Source organism: Chiloscyllium punctatum, chromosome 25, assembly GCF_047496795.1.
Source record: "Chiloscyllium punctatum isolate Juve2018m chromosome 25, sChiPun1.3, whole genome shotgun sequence".
NCBI classification, from domain to species: domain Eukaryota; kingdom Metazoa; phylum Chordata; class Chondrichthyes; order Orectolobiformes; family Hemiscylliidae; genus Chiloscyllium; species Chiloscyllium punctatum.
Window position 1 is genome coordinate 4,971,441 of NC_092763.1, and position 18,651 is coordinate 4,990,091.

The window sequence follows — 18,651 nt, forward strand, 5'->3', positions numbered from 1 at the left end:
AATTTGGAGGCAGTGTGGGAATTCGATACAGAAGGAAAGGAGTTTGCACGTTCTCCCCGTGTCTGCGTGGGTTTCCTCCGGGTGCTCCGGTTTCCTCCCACAGTCCAAAGATGTGCAGGTCAGGTGAATTGGCCATGCTAAATTGCCCGTAGTGTTAGGTAAGGGGTAGATGTAGATGTAGGGGTATGGGTGGGTTACGCTTCGGCGGGGCGGTGTGGACTTGTTGGGCCGAAGGGCCTGTTTCCACATTGTAAGTAATCTAATCTAATCTAATCTAATCTAAAAAAGTGCTTTTTGCTTAATTGTTTTAGGCTCACAGCTTGTCAAGTTTTTTAGCCAAATGAATTGAAGGCCAAAATCAGAGTCCCACACAAAAGGATGATATCTTACGGGAACCATAAATTAATTGCTTGGTGATAGCTACTAATTAAGAATTAGAATTAGCGTTATTGCCACATTTACTTAAGAGTTCAGTGAAAAGTTTATAAGTCGCCACTTACAGTGCCATCTTAGGTGCCAAGGTATAGATTCTTCAGTACAAACTCAGGGAAAAAAGGCAGGAAATAAAACATCCCATACAAAATCATAGTAATAAATGAGAAGAATAAAGAGATAAAAATGTTCAGAGTAACAGTCCTTCCATGGTAATATAATAAAGGAAAAAAATTAAGAAGAAAATTTGGCTAACTATTCTAGGTTACTTTCTGATGGAAAGTAAATAGGGGCAATGTTTAGAGGTTAACAATGAAAAGACTAGTCGGAATTTTTTAAAAGTCAAATTTAGAGCTAACTAAAAAAAAAGGGATGCAGGACTAGGCCAGCAGATGAGGGACAAGAAGAGAAGTGGGGCAGACAACACAGGACTGAGTGTATTGTACTTAAATGCAAACAGTGCATGAGACAAAGTAAGTGAATTTGTAGCACAGGTATGATTAGATTAGATTAGATTAGATTAGATTAGATTACCTACAGTGTGGAAACAGGCCCTTCGGCCCAACAAATCCACACTGCCCCGCCGAAGCGTAACTCACCCATACCCCTACATCTACATCGAGATCTACATCTACCCCTTACCTAACACTACGGGCAATTTAGCATGGCCAATTCACCTGACCTGCACATCTTTGGACTTTGGGCGGAAACCGGAGCACCCGGAGGAAACCCACGCAGACACGGGGAGACGTGGGTTCCCTGTGATGTTGTGAGTATCACAGAGACATGGTTGCAGGGGATCAGGACTGGGAACTGAATATTCAAAGATACACACACATCCTTGGAAAGGACAGACAGATGGGCAGATGGAGAAGGGGTACTTTCTTAGTAAGAAATAAAATTAAATTGATATGTTGTACCTGTATGATGTGGGAGCTGGTGGACCCTATTGTGGTTCATAGTGATCTTATCTGTAGCAAGTGTTGGTTGTTTGAGGAACTCCTGCTCAGAGTTGATGAGCTAGTGTCTGAGCTTTGAACACTGTGCCACATCAGAGAAAGGGAGAGTTATCTGGATGCTGTGTATGGGAAGGAGTCGCACACATTAGATTAACTATCTCAAATTCGTTCAGTGGTCAGGGACAAAAGGGTGTAACTATGAACGAGGTAGGTCGAGGGATCGAGGAGGTAGCACTGAAGGAGCCTCAGACATCGAGTTTGTCTAAAAGATTTGAGATTCTTGCTCCGTGTGTGGATGAAAGCGGGGGTCATAAGGAGGATGAGCAAACTGACCTTAACGTCAAGATAGAGGAATCCATTCCAGAGGGAGAAGAACAATGCAATTGTAGTTAGGGATATTATAATCACTGTTCTCTGTGGCCAAAATCAAAGTCCTGAAAGCTGTGTTGCCTGCCAGGTGTCCAGATTCAGGATATTTCATCTGGGACTTGGAATGGAAAGGGAATATCCTGTTGCCATGCTCCACATAAGTACCAATGACATAGGCTGAAAGAGGAAAGACATTCTGCTGAGGGAATTTGAACATGTAGGGACTAAATTTAAAAGCAGTTTTGAACAGGTAATGATCACTAGATTACTTAAAAGTTAATAATTATTGGACAAATTGGCACAGGATTAACAAGAATAGGGGATAGAGTGGACATGGAGAAGTGTGTCCATTGGTAGGGGAGATTAGTACCCGAGGGTCAGCCTCAGAGTGATGCAATGACCCTTTAGAACAGAGATGAGGAGGAAGTTCTTCAGTTATAAGGTGGTTAATCTGTAGAATACACTGCTGCAAAGGGCTTTGGAGGCCAAGATATTTTGACTGGTTGGAGTGTTGACTGGATTTACTGTAATGTCAGACTATACTCGTGCCATATTGCTTTCACTCACTTGTGTCTTGGCCATCATGTAAGGCTACTGTCTTCTTAAGTTTGGCTCAGGCGGGATGATTTGGATATCCTTGTATCCAGGTGACCACCCATGTCCTTGTATTTCAGGTTGCAGCACCAGCTGAAAGGCAAAATTGAACATTCAAAGAAACACATGATGCCAGGTCCATTCCAGTCACTGAAGGTTTATTATTTAAACTGGTGGGGATCAAGCTACTCAGTAATATAGACAGCCTCTTCACCGAACAAAGGAAACCATGCACTTTTTATGCATTTACTTTTAGTCCATCTTGGCTGCCACAATCATTTTGTTAATTCAATACATACACATCCAATTAGGATCACCATGTGGCTGCATGACCAGTCTGGGGACAGTTTTGGGCCATCTGATGATCTCATGATGTTTACCAGACACCTCTTATCCCATTCTCCTTGGGCCTTCACAATACATCTTATTCAACCACAATATAGACTTAGCTCCTGTGCCAGTTATTATAAGATGGGGCTTCTTTAATATCCTCTGAATATCCAGAGAAATGCAGTTAAATCCCATAATGCCATGCACTTAATACTCCATCTTGTTATATGCCATGTGGCTACACTTTGTTGTATAACACAAAACATGGCTACACTTTGCTACATCATACTATATGTTATTATTGGTAGCTGCTTCTGTCATGTTTGCCTCCAACCAACAGCCAGAAGACTGGAAGAAATAGGAATAGGAGAAAACTGTTCAGCCCATTGAGCCCACTTCACCAGTTAATAGGATCATGGCTGATTCAACATTCTTCATGTCAACTTTCCTGTGTTTTCCCTATAACCCCTGATTCTGTACTGATCAAGAATCTATTTATCACAGTCTTAAATATACGTAAAGACTCTGCTCTAACAGCTCTCTGCAGAAAAGATTTCCAAAGATTCACAACCTTTGACTGTGTTGGTTGGAGGTCCTGCATAGAGAAGAAGTCTTGTTTGAACCTGTGCATGAAGCTGTTGGCATATTGGGGTGAAAATTTGGTCCCCATGGCTGTTCCATGTGATTGGATAAAGAACTGGTTATCAAAGGTGAAGATGTTGTGATCAAGAATAAAGCAGATGAGTTGTAGGACGGTGTTTGGAGGTTGGCAGTTGTTGGCGTTGAGTATTGAGGCTGTTGTCGTGATGCCGTCATTGTGGGGGATGCTGCAGGACCACAAACCAACACTATACATCAGGTACATTGACGATATTTTCTTCCACTGGACTCATGACAACAAGTCACTGATAAAACTACACAGTGATATCAACAAGTTACATCCCACCAATAAACTCACTATGGACTCCTCTCTACGATCTGTCTCATTCTTGGACACATGCATCTCTATCAAGGATAGGCACCTCAGCACCACACTCTACCACAAACCCACAGACAACCTCACAATGCTACACTTCTCCAGCTTCCACCCAAAACATAATAAAACAGCCATCCCCTATGGACAAGCCCTATGCGTACACCGGATCTGTTCAAATGAGGAAGAATGTGATGGGCACCTGGAAGTACTCAGGGATGCTCTCATAAGAATGGGGTATGATGCTCAACTCATCAATCGCCAGTTCCGATGTGCCACAGCAAGAAACCATAATGACCTCCTCAGGAGACAGACACGTGTTGCAACCAACAGGGTACCCTTCATTGTCCAGTACTTCCCAGGAGCCGAAATACTATGCCATGTTCTTTGCAGCCTGCAACACATTATCAATGTGGATGAGCACCTCGCCAAGACCTTCGCCACACCTCCATTGTTTGCCTTTAAAAAAACCACCAAACCTCAAACAGATCATTGTTCATAGCAAACTGCCTGGCTTTCAGGACAACTCCATACAACCCTGTCATGGTAGGTGCTGCAAGATGTCAGAGACTGGACATGGATGCCACCTCCCACCATGTATGTGGCAGGTACTCATGCAGCTCAGCCAACATTGTCTATCTCATATGCTACAGGCAAGGATGCCCTGAAGGCATAATGCATTGGTGAGATTGAGTAGAGGCTACAGCAATGGACAAATGAGCACCACAACAATCAACAGACAGGAGTGTTCCCTCCCAGTTGGAGAACACTTCAGTGGTCCAAGACAATCAACCTCAGTCCTTCGGGTAACCAACCTCCAAGGCAGACTTTGGGACAGGCAGCAGCGAAAAGTGGCTGAACAGAGGCTGACAGCTAAGTTCAGTACCCATAAGGAGGGCTTCAACCAGGATCTTGGGTTCATGTCACACTACAGGTGACCACCATTGAACTATACACACACGCACACAGATACTCCTATACACAGACACGCACACAGACATTCACACACACTCCTAGAGACATGCACCCTCTCAAGGACTTAGACTCCTTTTACACTCACACACTTATACAATCTCTCTCACAGACACTCACAATTCTCCTATTCAAAAACACACACACACACACACGCACATATTCATTTGTGGAGTGAATTTGAACTTGCAGAGTTACATTGTACTTTGCTCAAAAACTGCATGAATCCCTGTAAGAGCTTGTTAACTCATTTTTAAAATTAGAATCAGTCTAAACATTATGGCACAGACAACAGCACACAGGGGGCTAACACCTTCAACACATTATCTGGGCTGACACCAATTGTTAAAGTTAACCTGAGAATTTTTTAAAAAGTTTTGTGATTTACATATGAAAGAAGTGAAACTAACATGGTCAATCAAGGTATTATTCAATGTATAATTTCAGTTACATCACACTGTAACTTTTGCTATAAAGTCTGTGTCTTACAATTGTGTCCTCCACAACCACCTGATGAAGGAGCGTCACTCCGAAAGCTAGTGCTTCCAATTAAACCTATTAGACTATAACCTGCTGTTGTGTGACTTTTAACTCCACCACCATAGTCTCTTATTTTATGACTTAACCTTATGTGAGGTATTTTGTCAAGCACATCTTTGAAGTCCAAATAAAACACATCTCTTGGTTCCCGTATATCCTTTCAGGTTGACATTTCCTCAAAAATGCGAAAATATTGGTTAGACACAATTTCATGAAGCCATACTAACTCTGCTTGAATATTACTGTTATTACTTCCTTTGTATTATTTCTATTGTATTGCTGCAATGCCTGAGCAACCAGAAAATGTTGATCCACATTTTCATCACCAGATACCTCCCCAAACATCTCCGAGTCCTTTTTACCCCAGACTACCCTGACAGACCATTTTCATCCACTCAGGCTATGCAGAGACCCACCATTTTGAACTTTGTCTACAACTATCTTTTCTGTCACCTGATCCCCATCATTTTATTTTAATGACGCCCAGCCTGCTTCTCTATGCTTTGTCCATGGAGGTACCTGGTGTGGTCAGGGCCACTAACTCCACCCCCAATAACCTACCATTACCTCTGATGTATTGCTGTACTCCCATTCACCATGAACGTCCCCCTTCACAGCCTTTGTCCCTAACTTGAAAATATCTCTGCTTGTCCTGTCCCAGCCTCGAGTGTCTAATCCCTTCCAATAGTGACACCTACCACCGCTGCTAGAGACACTTCTTTTACCCTTCTGTCAGGTCAACAAATGGACTTCAGACCTCTGACAAACTTTAACGCACAGCTCCTAGACATGCCCAGACTCCTGCCCACTTTGCCTGACTGACAGCACACAGTTTCCCTGGCAGCTTATGCTAGCCCCACAGGACTGACCGCTGAATGCACCATCCAGACTCTGCAGGGATGGATCCTTGCTCACGAGTGTCCAAATCCAAGAACAGACCATGGTGAAGTCCCTGGACAAATTGCAGACTGTGACCATGTCTAACAGCACCACAACACCCTGAACATGAGCAAGATTAATGCTGACCATGCTTCAACTTGAAGCAGACAATTTGGGAGAGATGTTAGGAAACATTTCCACAAGCAAAGGGTAGCAGAGATTTGGAACTCTCTTCCAGAAATGGCAGTGGATACTGGATCAGTTGTTCACTGTAAATCTGGTACCCATAATGTTTTATAATGCAAAGGTATTAAGGGATATGGACCAAAGGCAGGTACATGGAGTTAGTCCACAGATTAGCCATAATCTCACTGAATGACAGATCAGGCTGAAGGGGTTAAATGGCCTACCCTTTTTCCTTTGACCTTATCCTGATTGGAACAGGCAACAAAGTTTTATGTTGAATGCTGTGGAACTAAATTTTTTTTTTACAATTCGCACATGTGGGCAACGCTGACTGGGCCAGCATTTATTGCCAACTCTAGTTTCCCTTGAAAAGGTGGTGTTGAGCTGACTTCACGAACCTCTAAAATCCATTTAATGTAGGTACACCCACAATGGCATTAGGGAGGGAGTTTCAGGATTTTGACCTTGCAACATTGAAGGAACAGTGATATATTTCCAAGCCAGGACAGGGATAAATTGGAGAGGAACTTGAGGGCTCTTGTGGCACTGTGGTGGATCTCTACCCGTCAGTCAGAAAGCCTGGGTTCAAGTCCCAGATGTTCCAGAGGTGTGTCATAACATATCTGAACAGGATGATCAAAAATATCTGAAATTAAATAAGCAGCAACATTGGTTTAGTTATGAGCCTAAGGTCATACTTATTTGAAAACAACTGATCTCACCTGATCTTGGAATGAGAACAATCTTCTGAGGATGAGGGCATTGAGGACGAAGCTTTCATTGTCCATGACAGAGCTCAACTGCATCGGACACCACAAGCCAGGGCGAACCTGACTGACACCCACTTCCATGCAATGAGAGAGCTGGGTGCAGCAGAACCTCATGGAATGATGGAATGTAGACTAATCACTGGCCATAATGTTAACATTTGGTTTGTGTTGAGTGGGCTGAAATGCAGCCTATCTTGGTTTTGTTTGTAGACCCCTTTTGGTACTGATAAGGCTCATAGTTACAGTTGTCCGATTAATGTCCTGTCGCTGGACAATGACAGGATGGAGGCCTTCAGTCTCATTGAGGACAAAGTAATAGCAACTTAGTGGGTGTTCAGATAGGATGTAGCTGAGGACAAACAAACTATGGTGTGGTGTTTAAACAACCACTCGTGTGCTAGAATGGGGTTGTATATATGAGGGACTGTAAGCCATGCCATTTATGTGCTGTGAGCAGTGAGACTTTAAGCTGCCAGGGAGGGACAACACTAAGATACTAACACTAGTTTAGCAGCTCAGCAGCCTTTCAAAGACAGCACAGCAGCAAGGAATGTCAGTCTTTTGGCAGATATTTGGTAAGTGGCCAGTTGTTCTAGGATTGTGCATGTAAAAGCAGGCTGGAATCAGATGTGAGAGGATGCTTTCGCAATGGTATAAGTCGTTAAACGAGGCATGAAATAGAAGCAGAAAATACTGGAGAAACTCAGCAAATCTGGCAGTATCTGTGGAGAGAAAAACAAAGGTAAAAACACTGACTTCAGATGCTGGAAACCAGATTCTGGAGTAGAGTGATGCTGGAAAAACACAGCAGTTCAGGCAGCATCCAAGGAGCAGGAAAATCGATGTTTCGGGAAATGCCCTTCATCAGGAATACAAGCAGAGTGCCTGAAGGGTGGAGGGATAAATGAGAGGAGGGTGGGGGTGGGGGACGATAGCAAAGAGTACAATGGGTGGATGGGAGTAGGATGAAGGTGATAGGTCAGAGCGGAGGGTGGAGTGGATAGGTGGAAAGGAAGTTAGGCAGGTAGGACAATTCATGGGTTGGTGCTGAGCTGGAAGTTTGGAACTGGGGTGAGCTGGGGGAAGGGGAAATGAGGAAACTGGTGAAGTCCACATTGATGCCCTGGGGTTGAAGTGTTCTGAGGCGGAAGATGAGGCGTTCGTCCTCCAGACGCGGGTGGTGAGGGAGCGGCAGTGAAGGAGGCCCAGGACCTCCATGTCCTCGGCAGAGTGGGAGGGGGAGTTGAAATGTTGGGCCACAGGACGGTGAAGTTGATTGGTGCGGGTGTCCCAGAGATGTTCCCTAAAGCACTCTACTAGGAGGCGTCCAGCCTCCCCAATGTAGAGGAGACCGCATCGGGAGCAACGGATACAATAAATGATATTGGTGGATGTGCAGGAAAAGCTTTGATGGATGTGGAAGGCTCCTTTAGGGCCTTTTGAGAGAAAAACAAAGTCAACGTTTTGAGTCCAGGTTCTGAAGAAGAATCAGAATCTACTCAAAACATGAACAATGTTTCTCTTTCTGCAGATGCTGCCAGACCTGCTCTGTTTCTTCAGCACTTCCTGCTCGTTTTGTTTAGATTTCCTGCATTCAACATATTCTTCTGTTGGTTAATGAGGCATGTTTGGTGAAATATGACTCTCACTCGGCCTCCCGGTGAGAACCCTTTCAAAAAAATGCAAAGCAACATGCACTTAACCAAAAAATGCAAACTTCCGCCTGTTAAGTTTTAAGAAACATCTCAGAGAAGATGAGAGAGCTCGAGGAGCAGAGAGGGAATTGCAGAATTTGGGAGCAGATAGATGAAGGCTTGGCTGCCAATAATAGAATAATTAAAATTGGGGTACAGCTGCCTGGTTGTTATAACTTTTCAATTTAACTGTGATGTCTGGAGGTTGAAAATCACAATGGATAGGTAAATTGCAGGCTATTGTTTTTTAAAGAACTCGGTGTTCTCTATGTAACATATAAATTTCTTCTGCCATGGGAAAGTGTTGATGACCAGAATCAAAATAGCAAAGCACAGTTTTAAAATGACCGTTTGTGGGCACTATTATATCTCTCAAAATATTCTATGGAATCAATTCCACAATATTACTCAGCAGCAATCCAAGGCAGTGGCAACAACCTCACAACTATGAAATTGCCTTATTAATTGAGCACGACTTGACTATGCATCAAAATTCCTTTCTTTACTCATGGATCATTAGGAATTGACTAAAACGCTCAGGCAAGTGGAAAAAAATGGAAATAATTAATAGCAATACATAATACACCGGAGGACTCGAGCTGTTATTTGAAATGGTGCAGTGGGGATACCAGCCAGTGATCAAAGACACAAGGGAAGGAAAAAAAGGGAGGAATAAAAAAAGAGACAGAGATAAAAAAGCAAAGGTGGGAAGAAATAATTGGCATTTGTACTGTGTCCATTTACAACTTAGTGGCTGCTCAAAACCTTTTACAAATAACTAAAGAATTTAAAAGTGTAGTAATGTAGAAAATGCAACAATTTCTGTCCAATAATCTGTTTCACTGATATTGATTGGGGGATAAATATTGGCCAGAACATCAGAAAGAAAAACACTCCAACATCAAAGAATACCCTAAGATTATTAACATCTATTTTAAAGGGCAGGTGAGGCATCAGTTTAATGGATCATCCAAAAAAAACCATTGTGTCCAAATAAAAGCATTCTCTCAATACTGCACTGACGTGTCAGTCTAGATTGATGGCTGAAACCTCTGGTTGGGAGTTTAACTCTTTATTAAAACTAAGTGAGGATAAGTGAATCTTTTAAGTAAAAGGCTATACTTGCCTCCAATTAAAATGTAATTAGCTAGTTTATCAAAAAACAATAAGGAACCAATTACAAGTTTTGTTTTTTGAGTGAAAGGAAGATATTGTTTATTATTCACTAACCCTGTGAAAAACAATAAAGATGCAACTTATAGCATACACATACGCAGGTAAAGTTGAAAAAGATAATGTCCATTTCAAAAAGAAGATGACAGGAAATTACAATTTAAAGACACTAGAGTGCTATTGAGATGCAAGGGTTTGAACCCGAGATCACAGCTGTGTAACTGATGGCTTGTAGCCTTAGCAAAAAAACAATTTAAAAGCCCTTTAAAATGTTTCTTTTTGTTTTCTTTTGCGTTTTATTGTTCTGGTGTCTCTATTTAATCATCTCAGTCATCTGGTGTTTTTCCTTCTTGAGAGAAATAGTTTTCTCCAGCTAGTTCCAATCGTAAAACCATCTTCCTTATTCTGCCAAAAGCAGGTCCCTGAAATACAGCAATTAGTACATTCCAATTTCTAACTTCCTTATTTCATGTTTTGCAGACTGGAATTGATGTACTTCATTTCCAATATATCAAAAATGTCACACAGGCATAAAACAAAAAGACCGTTTCTCTCTCCTGACCATTTTCTCCATTTGCAGCTGAGACAATTTCATTTATTCTACAACTAAAGCAAAGAGTATTGGAGAAACCCAGCATGCCTGGCAGCATCTGTAGAGTGAAAGACAGATTTAGCATTTGGAGCTCAGTAGCAGTTTGTCAGAACTTTATTTTAGGGCTCACTTATTCATAAAGTCCCTACAGTGTGGAAACAGGCCGTTTGGCCCAACACATCCACACTGAAATCTGAAGAGTAACCCACCCAGACCCATTTCCCTAACTAATGCATCTAACCTACACATCCCTGAACACAATAGGCATGGCCAATTCACCTGACCTGCACATCTTTGGACTGTGGGAGGAAACCAGAGCACCCAGAGGGGACCCACGCAAATACAGGGGGAATGTGCAAAACTCCACACAGATAGTTGCCCAAGGCTGGAATTGAACCCGTGTTCCTGGTATTGTGAGGCAGCGCTGCTAACCACTAAACCACCGTGCAACCCAGCTTTTTATTCTATGCTGGTTTCATGAAACTCAGCTAATCTGTGACAGGGGACTGCTGCCGTCACTTGAAGCCAGTATCTTTATTTTCCTTTTAAGAAACACTTTAATCCAGATATTTTCAAATTAACATGTTCAGAAATGTTTTTACATATCTTTGAGGCAGTTGGGACTTGAACCTGGCCCTCCTGATTCAGAGGGAGAAATACTTCCTCTGCACCACAAGAACCCTAACCACTTTAGTCCATGAGGTTCCCAGATATTAAAATCAGATGACAGCATTTACAAATTGATAGTTTATATTTTATCACTCCACTGTTAACACAGAGGTGAAATGTTATTATTGTGCCACGTTAACGCCCAATAGTAGAACAATAAAAATAATTCCTGCAAGTTGTCCCAGTCAGGTTTGATCAAGAATAACTGTAGCCTGCAGTGAGATGTACAGCAGAATCATTCGGGAAGTTCCAAGAATCCCTCCTCAATATCAGAAGCGTCTCACTCCAGTTTTTTTGCTTTTGACATTCAGCACAGTGATTTTATCACAAGGCAAGTTACAAATTAATTGGGATTATTGCATGCTAATTACCTTGTTCATGATCCAATTCTTCTCTGGACTATTCAGGTTACTCTGTTATCAAATCTGCCAAACAAATCAGATGTTGAGAAAACTCAACATGGTAACTGGAGTGGATGGGAGGCAGACTCAGCCCATCACTACCACTATCAGCTTCCATATTACAACCAAACTGCATATCAGGTTCCGTCCAGGGGCAGCAACAGCATGCAGACCTCATTTACAACACTGGCATCTGGCATGTGCCAATCCCTTACACATTCATGCCACCTCTCTGATACACTGTTTTGGAAGCACTGTTTTGCACTGGCAACCCACATTGAAAGGCTACAGCAGGGACACTTTGTGCACACCGACAGGTTTCCAGCTCACAGATTTGACAGGCTGTTCCCATTTGCTCCCTGCAGACTCACAAAAGCTATGCTTTACATCAACTTGCAATACAATGCCCATGAACACACTGGCACTTCAGCCAGAGCCAAAGACTATCAGTAATGCCATACTGCTCTTTAGTACAGACCCTTAGAATAGCAGCTTGTTGTGCTTATCAATAGGAGCTTGTGCAGAGCAGAAGGAAATATTGATAAATGGCACACCAAGATGTCAGTTTAATATCTACATCATGCCTACATGGCAACCCCACCCACCTCCACAAAGACCAGTCTACATCTTCAACAGTCCTCCACTCTGCTCCACCAGGACCCATGTCACCGGTACGTTAAACCTACACTCTACATTGGTTAGAGGGTTGTACAATAATATTATGAGCCATGAACGTAGAGGGTATCTCTGGGCCCCAAGGACTCAGCCTTATAAGGCAACTGGATTGTCAAGTACAGCAGTAGGCTGAGAATCCTCCAGGATATAGGAGTCAGGCCAGCTTGTAGATGAGCACACACAATCAGGAAGCAGGAACAGTGATCACATTAACCTATTGGAGCCCTTCTTATAGCGTTGTGATATGGCTGTCTCAAGGCAATATTTATCCAGTCAATGGCACCCCTATACCTGGGGGAAGCCAGGCCAGCTCCAGAATCCTACTGCCCTTGTCTTCAGGAAACAAACAGAATGAACTGGTGTGATCTATCTGTCATACATAGATCACTCTCTGCCCTGATGTATTTGTAGGTGCATGACTGAGAGATTCCACACAGATGACCTGTTGGACACTGGAAGGTAATATGTCATACAATAGTTCAAAATGGCTGTCATCTACACAGCCACTGGTCTCCCCCTCCTACAATCCTGCAGCTCCATTCCAGCATCTGACTTTGTTCCTTCACAGTGTCCCAGGAGGTATGGAGCCTTCACAGACACTATGCTTTACACATGGAGGAAATGGAGTCAAGACTGAAAAGTTAGGACCTCCTGTCAACCCCACACAACCTGAGGGGCACTGCAGCAGCAGTGGTAGGTGCCCTTCAGCCTCCACAACTGCCTGTTGTTGTTTCTGGGTTTGCCCTCAGCCCTGGTCCTCCTGTACCTGGCTTTGCCTGCTTTGGAAGACAATCACAGTGACCAAACTCCAAACACCAGCTGGGTACAGAGCTCCTGATGGTACTGACCTATGTTGGGACATGAGGAGTGGAAGATATTCTTAAGTTTCAGTAAATTCATTGATGGCCTGCCATACAGAGGAGAGCTGCACTCTGTACATTGAGACATGAGTTGCTTCGATAATGCCTCCATCATTCATTCAGCTTCAGCCCCAGCGTGTGCAGCAACTTGGTGAAGGTGCTGTGCTGGCTGAATGACAACACATTACATCAAAAAGGGGACTGCCTGCTGTGCTCCAACCCAATTCCCATCACAGATCCAATCATTTAACCTTTCATTGCATTCAGTGCAGACCATCGTTAAACTTATGCTGTAGATGATGAAGTGATGATTTCCAACTCCCACAGCACCTTTGGAAATTGCACGATTGTTCGTTTGCATTTGGCCAGCATTGGCCTCTTTTTAACTCATTACTGCTAACATCAGCATTGCCAAGATGCTAATGTTCAATTTGAAGTCATCAATAGCAGAGTTCAAATCATCTTTACCAGTATTTGAACTCCAAGCCCCACATCCACTCTGCATGCATTGTAATTGGACAATGAAAAGATTGTCAAATAAATGTCGCTGAGATTTGCAAATATCTTATTCAAGTATTTGCTCCTTCCATGTCCTGGTGTCCAGCGTAGATGAATGCCTTACTTTTGCCCATCAAACTGACCCTAACTCTGTCCAAATACTGGATTAGTGGTGCTGGAAGAGCACAGCAGTTCAGGCAGCATCCAACGAGCAGCGAAATCGAGGTTTCGGGCAAAAGCCCTTCATCAGGAATAAAGGCAGTGAGCCTGAAGCATGGAGAGATAAGCTAGAGGAGGGTGGGGGTGGGGAGAGAGTAGCATAGAGTACAATGGGTGAGTGGGGGAGGAGATGAAGGTGATAGGTCAAGGAGGAGAGGGTGGAGTGGATAGGTGGAAAAGAAGATAGGCAGGTCGGACAAGTCAAGGAGACAGTAACTGAGCTGGAAGTTTGAAACTAGGATGAGGTGGGGGAAGGGGAAATGAGGAAGCTGTTGAAGTCCACATTGATGCCCTGGGGTTGAAGTGTTCCTAGGCGGAAGATGAGGCGTTCTTCCTCCAGGCGTCTGGTGGTGAGGGAGCGGCGGTGAAGGAGGCCCAGGACCTCCATGTCCTCGGCAAAGTGGGAGGGGAGTTGAAATGTTGGGCCACAGGGCGGTGTGGTTGATTGGTGCGGGTGTCTCGGAGATGTTCCCTAAAGTGCTCTGCTAGGAGGCGCCCAGTCTCCCCAATGTAGAGGAGACCACATCGGGAGCAACTCTGTCCACCCTAAGCATTATCTCAGTCAATTTCCAGGTATATTTTGCATCTGGAGAATTACAAGCAATGCAAGGAACAGAGATCGAAGTGAACACTGGAAGCACTGTGTTGGTACCTCCCCAGAATCTCCATGTCCCCTTTTAACCTGTGCTCCCAGACAACCTATTTCCACCACCATCCCTCAAACTCCTGTCCCTCATGTAGAGAACCACCACATTGAACTTGGCCTCCACCTGCCATCCTTGCTGCCTGACCCCCGATATTACACTTAATGATACCCACCTTGCTCCTTTACACTCCCCCTGTGGAGAACTTCAGGATTGTCACTGTCATTGACCCATCATCCTGAGCCTACCATATCCCCCAATGTTGTTCTGCCAACCACCCCCATCCCTCCCCACACCCAACCACATACATCTTAGGTCCCACAGCCCTCACAGTCATTGTTCCCACTTCCACAAAAACCTCTGTTTTCCCTCATCTCAATCCTGACTCCTTCAACCTTTTTAGCAGTGAGTCCCACCAGCGCCCCTACAGGCATTCCCTTTGTCTGTGCAGTTTGCACATTCTCCCCGTGTCTGCGTGGGTTTCCTCCAGGTGCTCCGGTTTCATCCCACAGTCCAAAGATGTGCCGGTTAGTTGAATTGGCCATGCTAAATTGCCCATAATGTTTAGGGATGTGTAGGTTAGATGTATTAGTCAGGGGTAAATGCATGGTGGGAGAATGGGCCTGGGTGGTTTGCCCTGTGGAGGATTGATGTGTGGACTTGTTGGGCCGAAGGGCTTGTTTCCACACTGTAGGGATTCTATGATTAACTGGTATAGAAAGGCCCAGATATTACGAGTATGTAGGTATGTGTGCTCATTGAGTGAGCACTAATAGAGCGAGGGAGCAGCCCTGAGATGTAGCCTGCTCTATTCCCTAAGTTGCATGCACAAAGTGTCCCAGCACAGCCTTTCAATACTAACAGCTGGTGCACTCTACAATGCAAGTCTGTGCTTCCCGAGTGGCTGCAAATGCTTGGGAGCAATGGCTAACCGCTCATAGACAATGTCTGTTTATGAGGGGTGCATATAGCTAGCGCCCGTCATTCCTGCTCTGAGATGCTGTTTTGGGCTGAACAACATAGAAGCTGGTTGCAGCTAACAGTAAGCTGAACTCTCCAGCTACTAGCTCTGACTTCTATGTTGAGATGGTAGTGACTTCCATGCTGGTAAGATGTAAAATGAGCTCTCATCCCACTCAGTTGGCAACTCATCACTGCCTGACCAGAAACGCACATGCCACTCAACAAAAGCATAAAAAGTGCAGTGATTTGTTCCTGGCGTCAATGTTGGTCTCATCAGACTTCTCCTGTCATTCAAACACAAATCTCAACATTACCCATGTCAGTCAAACCTCTATTTGATCCTTACAACTCTGACAAAGGTTTAGTTCCTTCTCATAACATCCTCTTTGTTCCCAAATCTGGTTTGATAATCACTCCTGCTAAGCACCTTGGGATACTTTGCTGCACAGAAAGCACAAATAATTACAAAATGTTGTTGTTGGTAAATTTAGATGCAGTGGTGATACCTTCGTTTTATAATTCTGCCATTACTGCCTACATTTTTGTAACCTTGCTGTCAAACCCAATTACTAATTGATAACAAAATCTTTAAGGAAGTTAAAGGTTTCTGGTGAAAATAGTCAACTGCATTTTAATTGAGGAAAAGTAAAGTCAGATGCTCAAAAGATCTTTAATTTCTGTTATGGTCAATTGGAGAGGTTAAAAGAAAGGTCATTCTTCCTCATCTGTTTGTAACTGCCAGTTGACTTTCTCACACTCTGTTAAATCAAATCAGTTGGAGTTCCAAAAGTTGCAGTAAGAAGTACAAAGAATAGATTGCTGTTTTTTGTATCAACTCTCTGTAATCCACTGATATTTATCAAGTATTCAATTATTTCAGGGAAGAGTCAATTTTTACTTTATGAATCAGCAGATATCTGACAAAGAATAACAGGCTGTTCAGCTTTTCCTCATTTTAAGTTCTGAAAGGTTGAGAAAAATAAAATTGTCTCATATTTCTGACACCACATATACATTCCATACAGGTATATGGAACTGGCTATTGCTTCTCCACCAATCAACTCCTTCAGTAAAAACACTTAGAGTCATAGAGATGTACAGCATGGAAACAGACCCTTTGGTCCAACCCGTCCATGCCAACCAGATATCTAAACCCAATCTAGTCCCACTTGCCAGCACCCAGCCCATATCCCTCCAAACCCTTCCTATTCGTATACCCATTCAAAAAAACATACGATTGAAGCTTCAGTAGAGTAAGAATTCAAGCTTGAAGCTGGCCAGTTACATATGTAGATACTTGACTCCACCAACTATTGCAACCATCAACATATTTACATACCATCCAAGGTTTGTATGAGGTATGGCTTATCTCACACACCAAGACTGTTCAGCATGTTGTGTCATATGCAAGCCATGTCCTCCTAGAGGACGTTGGACTAAAATATGTCAGATATCTAATCACCCAGAGAAACCTAAAGTGCAACACTATTCTCCACAGCATCTTGTGAAGAAAAGCCAAACAAGGAACAATGCCAAAGAAGCTTCCAATGCTCCATCAATGGAAGCACATTAATGAGTTTCAAAAGGAAGCTGCAAATTCACAGCTTGCAGATCACAGTCAGACAGGATATGTAGGAAATGTGAGAAACCACAGAGATGCTGTTGAAAAAAAACTGAAGGCTTTACCTCCGTTCAAGTGATATATACCAAAAGGAATGGACAACATGCACAAATGCAACTGTAAGTATAATCCCTTTATACTTCTTACACATAATGCACTCAGGAAATGGCACAGCATAGTACAGTACACTCATGATAAGCTAATGGCTTACAATGGGGCCTACATCCTATGCATTGTCATTATCCATTTTAAATGTCAACACAGATCATTAAGATAAACATCTGAAACATTGCACTCATCAGGACAATTTGCAAGAATGTGATTTCAAGGATAAAACCAACAATTACACTGCTTGAGAGCTGATTGATTGTCAAGTGGACTCTGATTGGTAGAGGCATTGTTATTTAGACTGCACTCATTATCACTGATTGACAGTTAACTACCTGGCTTTGTTAAAGAAATAACAATTCACATCTATGACAAATGAAAAACACTCATTCACAGTGATTGACAGCACACAATGACAGAACAAAGAGTGAAGCTATACAGCCAAGTCTTGATAAATGCATAAGAACTGAAACTGGTGGTACTGCATATCCATCAAGCATTATCTGAATGCATAGAGAGAACATATCTATATACATCGTTGTACAAATTTATTGGAAAAAGAAGGTTCCATTCTTTAAAGGAAAAGGGACATACTAGCGTAATAGAACATAGAACAATACAGCACAGAACAGGCCCTTTGGCCCACAATGTTGTGCCGAACTTCTAACCTAGATTAAGCACCCATCCATGTACCTATCCAAATGCCGCTTAAAGGTCGCCAATGATTCTGACTCTACCACTCCCAAGGGCAGCGCATTCCATGCCCCCAACACTCTCTGGGTAAAGAACCCACCCCTGACATCTCCCCTATACCTTCCACCCTTCACCTTAAATTTATGTCCCCTTGTAACACTCTGTTGTACCCGGGGAAAAAGTTTCTGACTGTCTACTCTATCTATTCCCCTGATTATCTTATAAACCTCTATCAAGTCACCCCTCATCCTTCGCCGTTCCAACAAGAAAAGGCCGAGAACTCTCAACCTATCCTCGTACGACCTACTCTCCATTCCAGGCAACATCCTGGTAAATCTTCTCTGCACCCTCTCCAAAGCTTCCACATCTTTCCTAAAGTGAGGCGACCAGAACTGCACACAGTACTCCAACTGTGGCCTAACCAAAGTCCTGTACAGCTGCAACATCACTTCACGACTCTTGAATTCAATCCCTCTGCTAATGAACGATAATACTCCATAGGCCTTCTTACAAACTCTATCCACCTGAGTGGCAACCTTCAAAGATCTATGTACATAGACCCCAAGATCCCTCTGTTCCTCCACCTGACTAAGAACCCTACCATTAACCCTGTATTCCGCATTCTTATTTGTTCTTCCGAAATGGACAACCTCACACTTGGCAGGGTTGAACTCCATCTGCCACTCCTCAGCCCAGCTCTGCATCATATCTAAGTTCCTCTGCATCCGACAACAGCCCTCTTAACTGTCCACAACTCCACCTATCTTCGTATCATCTGCAAATTTACTGACCCACCCTTCGACTCCCTCATCTAAGTCATTAATAAAAATTACAAAC